Genomic DNA, 9,836 nt, shown 5'->3' with positions numbered 1-9,836 from the left:
TGATGTGCGAATAAAACTGTTTAAAATGAATAGAGACATACAAGTGCTGGAGAAAATGTGGAGAGAGAGATGTACCTAGTCACGGTTGGTAGGGAAGCAGAGTGGTGCAGCCTTTCTACACGGCAGGGTGGTGGCTCCACAGGAGGCCAGGGATGGAGGTGCCATATGATACCGCAGCCCTGTTATATTTAGAGGAAGTGAGAGTGGGAACATGAATGGATATTTGCACATTGGTGTTTATGGTGGAAGTGTTTGTGAATTGTAACAGATGGAGGTGACCTAAGGTTACCTCAATTGAATACCGGAAGGGGGATCTGTGGTGTACACATACAAAGTACTACTGAGGAGGTGCAAGAAGAAATGAAGTCATGAAGCATGCAACTAGGAGAATGAACTTTGAGAATGGTAAGTTGAGTGAATTAAGCCAGAAAGGAAAAGACAAATATTATAATTCCTCATTAACATGGACTAAAGCTCTGAGAATTGAATTTGAGAACGCAGGTTATCAGGTGAAGGCCTATTGTAATGGTTCCTAGATTGTAAGCTCTGACAGCAGTCACATCTATTCCGGACTTGTATCTATTTCTAAATTCTGAGATGCTGAGCTCTTTGTGTATAAACTGGTCATTTCATCAAACTTCGGATATTTGTGTGACACCTGAGACTTGGAGCTAGAGTTCTACAGCTATGAAAGTCAGCATTACCTCACACAGCAACTGGTAAAAACACTGAAAAGTGATCAGATTTCAATTAAAGATATGAATGAAGGTGATCTGGGTAGGACAAAGGTAAGTCAGACTAAAGATAAAAGGATGATATGGTCCATATTTTAAAACCTCAACTTCTGTGTGGGACAAAAGAAAGGGATGTTTATTTGGTGCAAAGTTCATTTTTGCAGTAGCACACTATCTAATTTAACTTGAATGGTCAGCTTATTCAAAGACCATAATTACATGGAACCATGAATAGGGAGTAGAGATCTTGTTGGTTTCTACAGTTTAGGGTGATGCCCTGATACATCCCAGAGTAAACTGGCTAGAAGATTAAAAAGTATTTGCAAAGTGCTCTTGAGGAACTGGGGAAAGAGGTGGAAATATTAAACTTCCCCACCAGGAGAAGAACTGATATTCTCACAAGCATTGGGGACTGACAATTTGACTGGACAGGGCCCCAAGCATGGGACATGCCCTTATGAAACTTTTTCCTGCAAAGGAGAAGCTAAGCCTACGTAAGCTTATGCCTAAAAGTCACCCCCAGAGAACTTCTTTTGTTGCTCAGATGTTGCCTCTTTCTCTAAGTCAATTCTGCAAGTGAACTCACTGCCCTCCCCATCTACATGGGACATGAGTCTTGGAGGTATAAATCTCCCTGGAAATGGGGGATATGACTTCAAGGAATGAGCCTGGCCCTGGCATCATGGGAATGAGAAAGTCTTCTTGACTAAATTTATTTTGATAAATGAATCAAAGTTTCAGCAGCTGAGAGATTTCAAATACTGTCAAGAAGTCTTTCTGGAGGTTATTTTCATGCAGCATATAGATAATCCTTTTCAGTTTTTGGTGTATTGGAGTAGCTAGAGGGAAATACCTGAAACTGTTGAACTTGAACTGTTGTAATCCAATTGTCCTGATTCTTGAAGATGATTGGAAAACTATAGAGCTTTTAGGGTGTGAACATGTGAGTCTGAAAACCTTGTGATTGACACTCCTTTATCCAGTGTATGGACAGATGAATAAGAAAAAATATATAAAAATAAATAAATAAACCATAGTGGGGGGGGTGTGGGTATGGGATGTTTTGGGTGTTTTTTACTTTTAATTTTATTCTTATTTTTATTGTTTTTGGAGTATTGAAAATCTTTAAAAATCTGCTGTAATAATGAATGCCCTGCTTTATGATGATAGTGTAAAACACTAATCATACAATTTGAATGATTATATCTCAATCAAAAAAATCATTAAAAAAGAGTCAGTGTTGAGTCCAATGAATCACCAAATCATAAAATAGGAGAGCATGTACAGAAAAGAAGGAAGAAACTCAGCAGAGCCTCGAGACTTGTGGGATAGCATGAAGCATACCAACATATTCATTATGGGAGCACCAGAAGAAAAGCGGAAGGAAATTTGGGCAGAAAGAATACTTGAGGAAATAATGGCTGAAAGTTTCTCAAGTCTCAGAAAATACATAAATGTACATGTCCAAGAAGGTCAACAGATAAAGTTATTGAAAGCAAACAAAAAATTATAGACCAATATCCCTCATGGATATAGATGCAAAAATTCTCAACAAAATAGGAGCAACTCAAATTCAACAACACACTAAAGAAGTTATGCATGGTCATGTGACACTGATCTTAGGCATGCAAGGATGGTTCAATATAAGAAAATAGAATGTCATCTCTTAGATAAACATTGAGACATTTTTAAAGACATACTTATCAATACATTGAATACCAAAGATAAAGAACAAATTCTGAAGGCAGCAAAAAGGACTTGATACAAACAAGGGATCCTCAATGTCTGAGTGCTGAGTTTTCATCAGAAGCCACAGAAGCGAGAGAACAGTGGTATGGCTTATTTACTGTACTGAAAGAGAAAAATTTAGTCAAAAATCCTTTATCTGGTACAACTGTCCTTCACAAATGATGGAGAGTTTAAGACATTCATTGATAAACAAAAACTGGGAGAGTTTGTCACAAAGAGACATGCCCTACAAGAAGTGCTAAAGGGAGTTCAGTTGAAAGAAAAGGACCTGAGATAATAATTTGGAGCAGTATGAAGAAATGAAGATTTCCAGTAAATGTAATTACATGGGCAAATAAAAAATCTAATAGTATGGATTCCTTAGTATATAACTACTCTTTATTTCTTTTTGGAATTTAGAATATAATTGAAAAGGAAATAGATTTATTTCCATGTTATGGATTCACAAAATATAAAACGATATCACATGACAAAATAAGATAAAGAGGGGAAATGTAGGGGTGCAAAGCAGAGAATGTGTATTCTATTGAAATTAACTTATGTTTGCAAAATACCATATTATAAAATTAGGTTCTTTAATACAAACCTCACAAAGAATGTATTTAAAATATATGCAGAAACACAGAAATGGAAATGAGAAAGGGATCAATCTATTACATTATGAAAGAGGAAATATGCACGCAAAAATGCTGCAATAAAATAAAATTCGGACAAAAGGATATAAGATGTATGAGACAAAGGACAAAATGGCTGAAGTAAGTCCTTCTTTTGAGTAAGTACAATGAATGTGAATGGATGAAGATCTGCAATAAAAAGACACAGATTTAAAAGTGCAATCCAACGATATGATTTTTACAAAAGACTCACCTTAGACAAAAAGAAACAAACAGGTTGAAAATGAAAGGATGAAACTATTCTATGCAAAGAGAACTAGGCTAGCTATGCTAACATAAGACAAAAAAGACATTAAGTCAAAATCTGTTACAAGAGACAAAGACTCTAAGTATTAATAAAAGGGTCAATTACCCAAGAGGAAGTAACAATTATAAATATTTATGCACTTAACAACAGTGCCCCAAAACACATGAGTCAAAACTGAAGGGAGAAATATCACCTCTACAACAATAGTTGGAGACTTTAGTACAGCACTTTCATCAATGGATAGAATATCTATACAGAAATTGAATACAGAAGCAGAGAACTTGAACAATACTATAAATGAACAGACAGAACACTGCACCCCACAAAGAATACACTTTCTTCTCAAATGTACATGGATCATTTGCCAAGATAAACCACATGTTAGGTCACAGAGCAATTCTCAAAGAATTTAAAAGGTTGAAAGTATTTAAAGCATTTTCTGTAACATAATGGAATGAAACTAGAAATCAATAGCAGGGGAAGAACCGGAAAATCAAAAAATAAATGGAATTTAAACAACACATTGACAAACAATGGGTCAAGATTAAATCTCAAGGAACATCAGGAAAATTCTTGAGAAAAATTAACATGAAAACACAGCATATAAAAACTGATAGGACACTGTGAAGGCAGTGCTCAGAGGAAAATGTATAGCATGAAGCATTTGTATTTAAAAAGAAGAAACAGCACAGATCAAAGACCTCACCTCAAACACGGAAGAATGAATAACAGAACAGCAAACTAAACAGAAAGTGAGCAGAATGAAGGAAATAACAAAGAGTAGAGCAGAGATAAATGAAATAGAGAATAAAAACAGTAGAGAGAATCAATAAAACCAAAGTTGTTTTTTGAAAAGATCAATACAAGTGAAACCCTTTTACTAGACTGACAAAGACCAAAGAGAGAAGATGCAAATAACCAAAACTGGGAATAAAGGGGGGACGTTACTACTGATCCCTCAAAAATGAAAACGATTATGAGGATACTATAAACATTAACATGCCAATAAATTGGATAACCTAGAGAGAATGAACAAATTCTTAGAAACACAAAAACTACCTACAGTGATTCAAGAAATAGAAGATCTCAACAGACCAAGAAACAAGTAAAGAGTTTGAATCAGTTATCAAAAACTTTATAACGAAGAAATGCCCAGGAGCAGATGTCTTCACAGGTGAATTCTTCCAAACATTCAAAGAAGAGCTAAAACCAATTCTGCTCATACTTTTTCAAAAAATTAAAGAGGAACCAACAATTCCCTACTATTCAATGAGGCCAGCACTACCATAATAACAAAGCCAGATAAAGTTATCAAAAGCAAATAAAATTATAGACCAATATCCCTCATGGATATAGATGCAAAAATTCTCGACAAAATAGTAGCAATTCAAATTCAACAATGAATTCAGCAAAGGGGCACTGTACAAGATCAACATGCAAAAATCAGTGCTGTTTCCAGTAAAGAACAATCTGAGAGGAAATCAAGAAAAAAAATCCATTTACAATACCAACTAAAAGAATCAAATATCTAGGAATAAATTTAATCAATGATGTGAAAACTTGTACATGGAAAACTACAAAACATTGCTGAAAGAAATTAAAGAAAACCTAAATAATTGGAAAGACATTCTGGGTTCATGGATTGAAAATCTCTAAGTATTATTAAGATGTCAATTCTATACAAAATGATATACAGAGTGATGTTCAATGTAATTCCAAAGAAAATTCCAACAGGCTTCTTTGCACTAGCCAACAGAAAAGCCAATCATCAAATACATATGGAAGGGTTAGGGGCCCCAAATAGCTAAAACTGTCTTGAAAAAAAGGATCAGGTTTGGAGAACTCACCCTTTCTAATATTAAAACATTACAAAACTACAGTAATCAAAACAGCATGGTTGGGGCATAAAGACAGACATATAGAATAATGGAATCAAATTTGCATTTCAGAAATAAACCCGCACACCTTTGGATAATTGATCTTTTCTTTTCTCATTAAACTTTGTTTTAATGAATCTCAAAATTCTGTAACAGAGTTTTGATCATTGTTTCCATTTAAAAAGTACTGATTTTAAAAACTTAAAACTGCCACATGAAACAAATAGTCTACAAAACACTCCTTTCCTTCTGAAGGTTTTACAATGCATTGGTATCATTAACCAGTCATCTACTATTAAACTTACATGGCCAATTGAGACAAACACTTCAGAGACTGTTCTTTCATGACTGATTAAGTCTGGGGTGGCAGGTTTTATGGGTAAGGTTCATTTAGTTTTCTGGACAGACTTGATGATCTTGCCAGCTCCAGCAGCCTTCTTTTCCACTGCCTTGATGACACCCACAGCAACTGTCTGTCTCATATCACAAACAGCAAAATGACCCAGAGGGGGATAGTCAAAGAATTTCTCAACACGTGGGCTTCCCAGGAACCATATCAATGATGGCAGAATCACCAGATTTCAGCAATTTGGGGCCATCTTCCAGTTTCTTGACAGAAAGGCAATCAATGTTCTCCTTCAGCTCAGTCAACTGGAAAACAATGTGAGCTGTGTGACAATCCAGCATAGGTACATAGCCAGCACTGATTTGGCCTGGATGGTTCGGGACAATCATCTGAGCAGTGATGCCAGCTGCTTCCATTGGTGGGTCGGTTTTGTGGTCACAGCCCCATTGCCATGATGAACATCTTTTGCAGACATGTTCTTGACATTGAAGCCCACATGCCCTCAAAGTCATGGTGCATTTCAACAGACTTTACTTCGGTTGTAACATTGACTGGAGAAGAGGTGCCCACCATGCCCATTTTGAGAACACTAGTCTCCACTCAGCCCACAGGCACAGTACCAATACCACTAATTATATAGACATCCTGAAGAGGTAGACGCAAGTGCTTGTCAGTTAGACAAGTAGGTGGCAGAATGCAATCCAGAGCTTCAAGCAGCACTGATCCACTGACATTGCCATCCTTATGGGTGACTTTTCATCCCTTGAACCAAGGCATGTGAGCACTTGGCTCCACGATGTTGTCACCATTCCAAACAGAAATTGGCACAAATGCTACTATATCAGGGCTGTAGCCAATTTTCTTAATGGAGGTGCTGACTTCCTTAACAATTTCCTCATATATCATCTGACATTTTTGCTGCTTCTATATCTTATCAAACATGAATAATGCTGCTATAAACATTGGTGTGAAAATATCCATTTGTGTCCTTACCTTAAGTTCCTTTGAATATCTACCTAATAATGGGATTGCTGGATCATTTGGCAATTCTGTACTTAGCTTCCTGAGGAACCACCAAATAGCCTTCCTGAGTGGTTGCACCATTCTACATTCCCACCAACAGTGAATGTGTGTACCTCTTTCTCCACATCCTTTCCAGCACTTGTAGTTTCCTGTTTCCTTAATAATGACTGTACTAGTAGAAGTGAGATGATATGTCACTGTGGTCTTGATTTGCATTTCACTAATAGTCAGTGAAGTTGAAAATCTTTTCATAAGTTTTTCATATATTTGTGGTTTCTCTTTGGGAAAGTGTCTGTCCATGTCTTTTGTCCATCTTTAAATAAAGTTTTTGGTCTTTGTGTTGTTGAATTGTAGGACTTCTTTATATATTCTGGATATTAAACCATAATCTAATATGTGGTTCCCAAATATTGTCTTCCTTTAAGTAGTCTACCTTTTTACTTTCCTGACAAAGTCATTTGATGCAACAACGTGTTCAATTTTGAAGTGACCCAATTGATCTAGTTCTTTAATTTCCCATGCTTTGTATGTAAGGTCTAGGAAACCACAACATATCACAAGATCCTTAAGACCTTTTCCTATATTTTCTTCTAAACATCTTATGGTCCAAGCTCTAATCTTTAAGTCTTTGATCCATTTTGAGTTCATTTTTATATAATGTGTGAGATAGAGGTTCTCTTTCATTCTTCCAGATATGGATATCCAGTTCTACAAACACCATTTGTTGAAACAGCTGCTCTGTCCCAGTTGAGTTGACTTGACTGCCTTATGAAAGATCAGTGGCCATAGATGTTAAGGGTCCACTTCTAAACCCTCAATATGATTCCAGTGGTCAGTACACCCATTGTGATGCCAACACCATGCTGTTCCGGCCACTTTAGTATGCTCTGAAGTCAGGTAGTGTGAGACCTCCTACTTCATTCTTATTTCTCAAGATATTTTTAGCTATTCAGGGCAAGCTAGTCTTCCAAACAAGTTCAGTTATTGGCTTCTCTATTTCTGTAAAGTAGGTTTCTGGGATTTTGATTGGCATTGTCTTGGACCTATAAATTAATGTGGGTAGAATTGACATCTTAGCTATACTTAGTCTTCCAGTCCAAGAACATGGTATATACTTCCATTTAGTTAGATCTTCCTTGATTTCTTTTAGCAAAGATTTGTAGTTTTCTGTGTAAAGGTCTTTTATGTCCTTAGTTAAATTTATTCCTAGATATTTGATTCTTTTGGTTCCTATTGCAAATGGTAGTTTTTTCTTAATTTCCTCCTCAGATTGCTCATTACTGGTGTAAAGGAACACTACTGATTACTGTATGTTGACCTTGTATCCTGCCACTTTGCTGTCCTCATTTATTAGCTCTAGTGGCTTTACTGTACTTTGGGGGGATTTTCTACTTACAGGAACATGTCATCTGCAAACAGTGAAAGCTTTACTTCTTCCTTTCCAATTTGGATGCCTTTTATTTCTTTTTCTCGCCTAATTGCTCTAGCTAGAACTTCCAGCACAATGTTGAATAACAATACTGACAATGGGCATCCTTGTCTCGTTCCTGATCTTAGAGGAAAATTTCAGTCTTACTCCACTAAGTATGATGTTGGCTGTGGGTTTTTCATATATTTTCTTCATTATGTTGAGGAAGTTCCCTTCTATTCCTATCCTTTGAAGTATTTTCATCAAGAAAAGATGCTGAATTTTGTCAAATGTCTTTTCAGCATAAATAATCATGTGGTTTCTCCTCTTTAATTTATTTCTGTGGTGTATTGCATTAATTGGTTTTCTTTTGTTGAACCATCCTTGCATACCTGGGATAAAACTTATTTGGTCATTGTGTATAATTCTTTTATTCTGCTGCTGGATTTCATTTGCAAGTGTCTTGCTGAGGAGTTTTACATCCATATTCATGAAAGATTTGGTCTTAATTTTTTTTTCTTGTAGCATCTTTGCCTGGTTTTGATATTAGGGTAGTGCTGTCTTCACAGAATGATTTAGGTAGCTTTCCCTCCTCTTCAATTTTCTTGAAGAGCTTCAGTAGGATTGGTACTAATTCTTTCTTGAATGTTTGACAGAATTCACATGTGAAGCCATCTGGTCTTGGAGTTCCCTTTTTTGGGAAATTTTTGATGACTGATTCGATCTCTTCACCCTGATTGGTTTGTTGGGGTCTTCTATTTCTTCTCGAATCAATGTTGGTTGTTCTTGCTTTTCTAGGAAGTTGGCAGTTTCAGCTAAGTTGTCTAGTTATATGACAGCATATAGTTGCTCACAATCTCCTTATATCTGCAAGGTCAGTAGTTACGTCCCCACTCCCATTTCTGATTTTATTTCTTTGTATCTGCTCTCTTTGTTACTTTGTCAGCCTAGCTAAGGGTCCATCTAAATTATTGGCTTTCCCAAAGAACCAGTTTTTGGTTTTATTGATTGTCTCTATTGTTTTCATGCTCCCAGTTCTATTTATTTCTGCTCGAATCTTGTTTTATTCCTTCTACTTGATATGGGGTTAGTTTGCTGTTCTTTCTGCATTTCCTCCAGGTGAGCTGTTAATTCCTCGATTTTTGTTCTTTCTTCTTTTTTAATATAAGCATTTAATTTTGATATGCTGTGCTCTCATTCTCACTTGCCTTGAGATATTTGCTGATTTCTCTTGTAATTTCTTCCTTGACCCACTGGTTGTTTAAGAGTTTGTTGTTTAACCTCTATAAATTTGTGAATTTCCCAGGCTTTCACTTATTATTGATATCCAACTTCATTCCATTATGATGTGAGAAAATACTTTGTATTATTTTGATATTCTTAAATTTACTTGAGACTTGCTTTGTGCCCTAACATATGGTCTATTCTGGAGAATGATCCAAAACTTGAGAAGAATGTGTAGCCTGCTGTTGTTTGTTGCAATGTTCCATAGATGCCTGCCAAGTTTAGCTCATTTATTGTACTATTCAACATCTCTGCTTCCTTATTGATCCTCTCTATTGACATTTTATCCAAAGATGAGAGTGGTGGATTAAAATCCCCAACTACTATTGTAGAAATGTCTACTTCTCCTTTCAGTGTCAGTGTTTGTGTCAGATATTTTGGGGCACCCTGACTCACGATATTTATGATTGTTATGCTTCCTGAAGAATTGTCCCTTTTATTAATACATAGTATCCTTCTTTGTTTCTTTTATTTGTTTTACACTTGAAGTCTAA

The 9,836-nt window shown here is 36.1% G+C and overlaps 1 pseudogene; it reads right to left on the bottom strand.

Moving 5' to 3' along the window:
* Nucleotides 1–5,667: 5,667 nt before the first annotated feature.
* On the bottom strand, nucleotides 5,668–6,533 carry LOC143672034 (elongation factor 1-alpha 1 pseudogene; annotated as a pseudogene).
* Nucleotides 6,534–9,836: the final 3,303 nt, after the last annotated feature.

This window comes from Tamandua tetradactyla, chromosome X (genome assembly GCF_023851605.1).
Source record: "Tamandua tetradactyla isolate mTamTet1 chromosome X, mTamTet1.pri, whole genome shotgun sequence".
NCBI lineage: Eukaryota > Metazoa > Chordata > Mammalia > Pilosa > Myrmecophagidae > Tamandua > Tamandua tetradactyla.
Note: the sequence above shows the minus strand (reverse complement) of the source record. Positions and strands in the feature narration are given on the sequence as shown.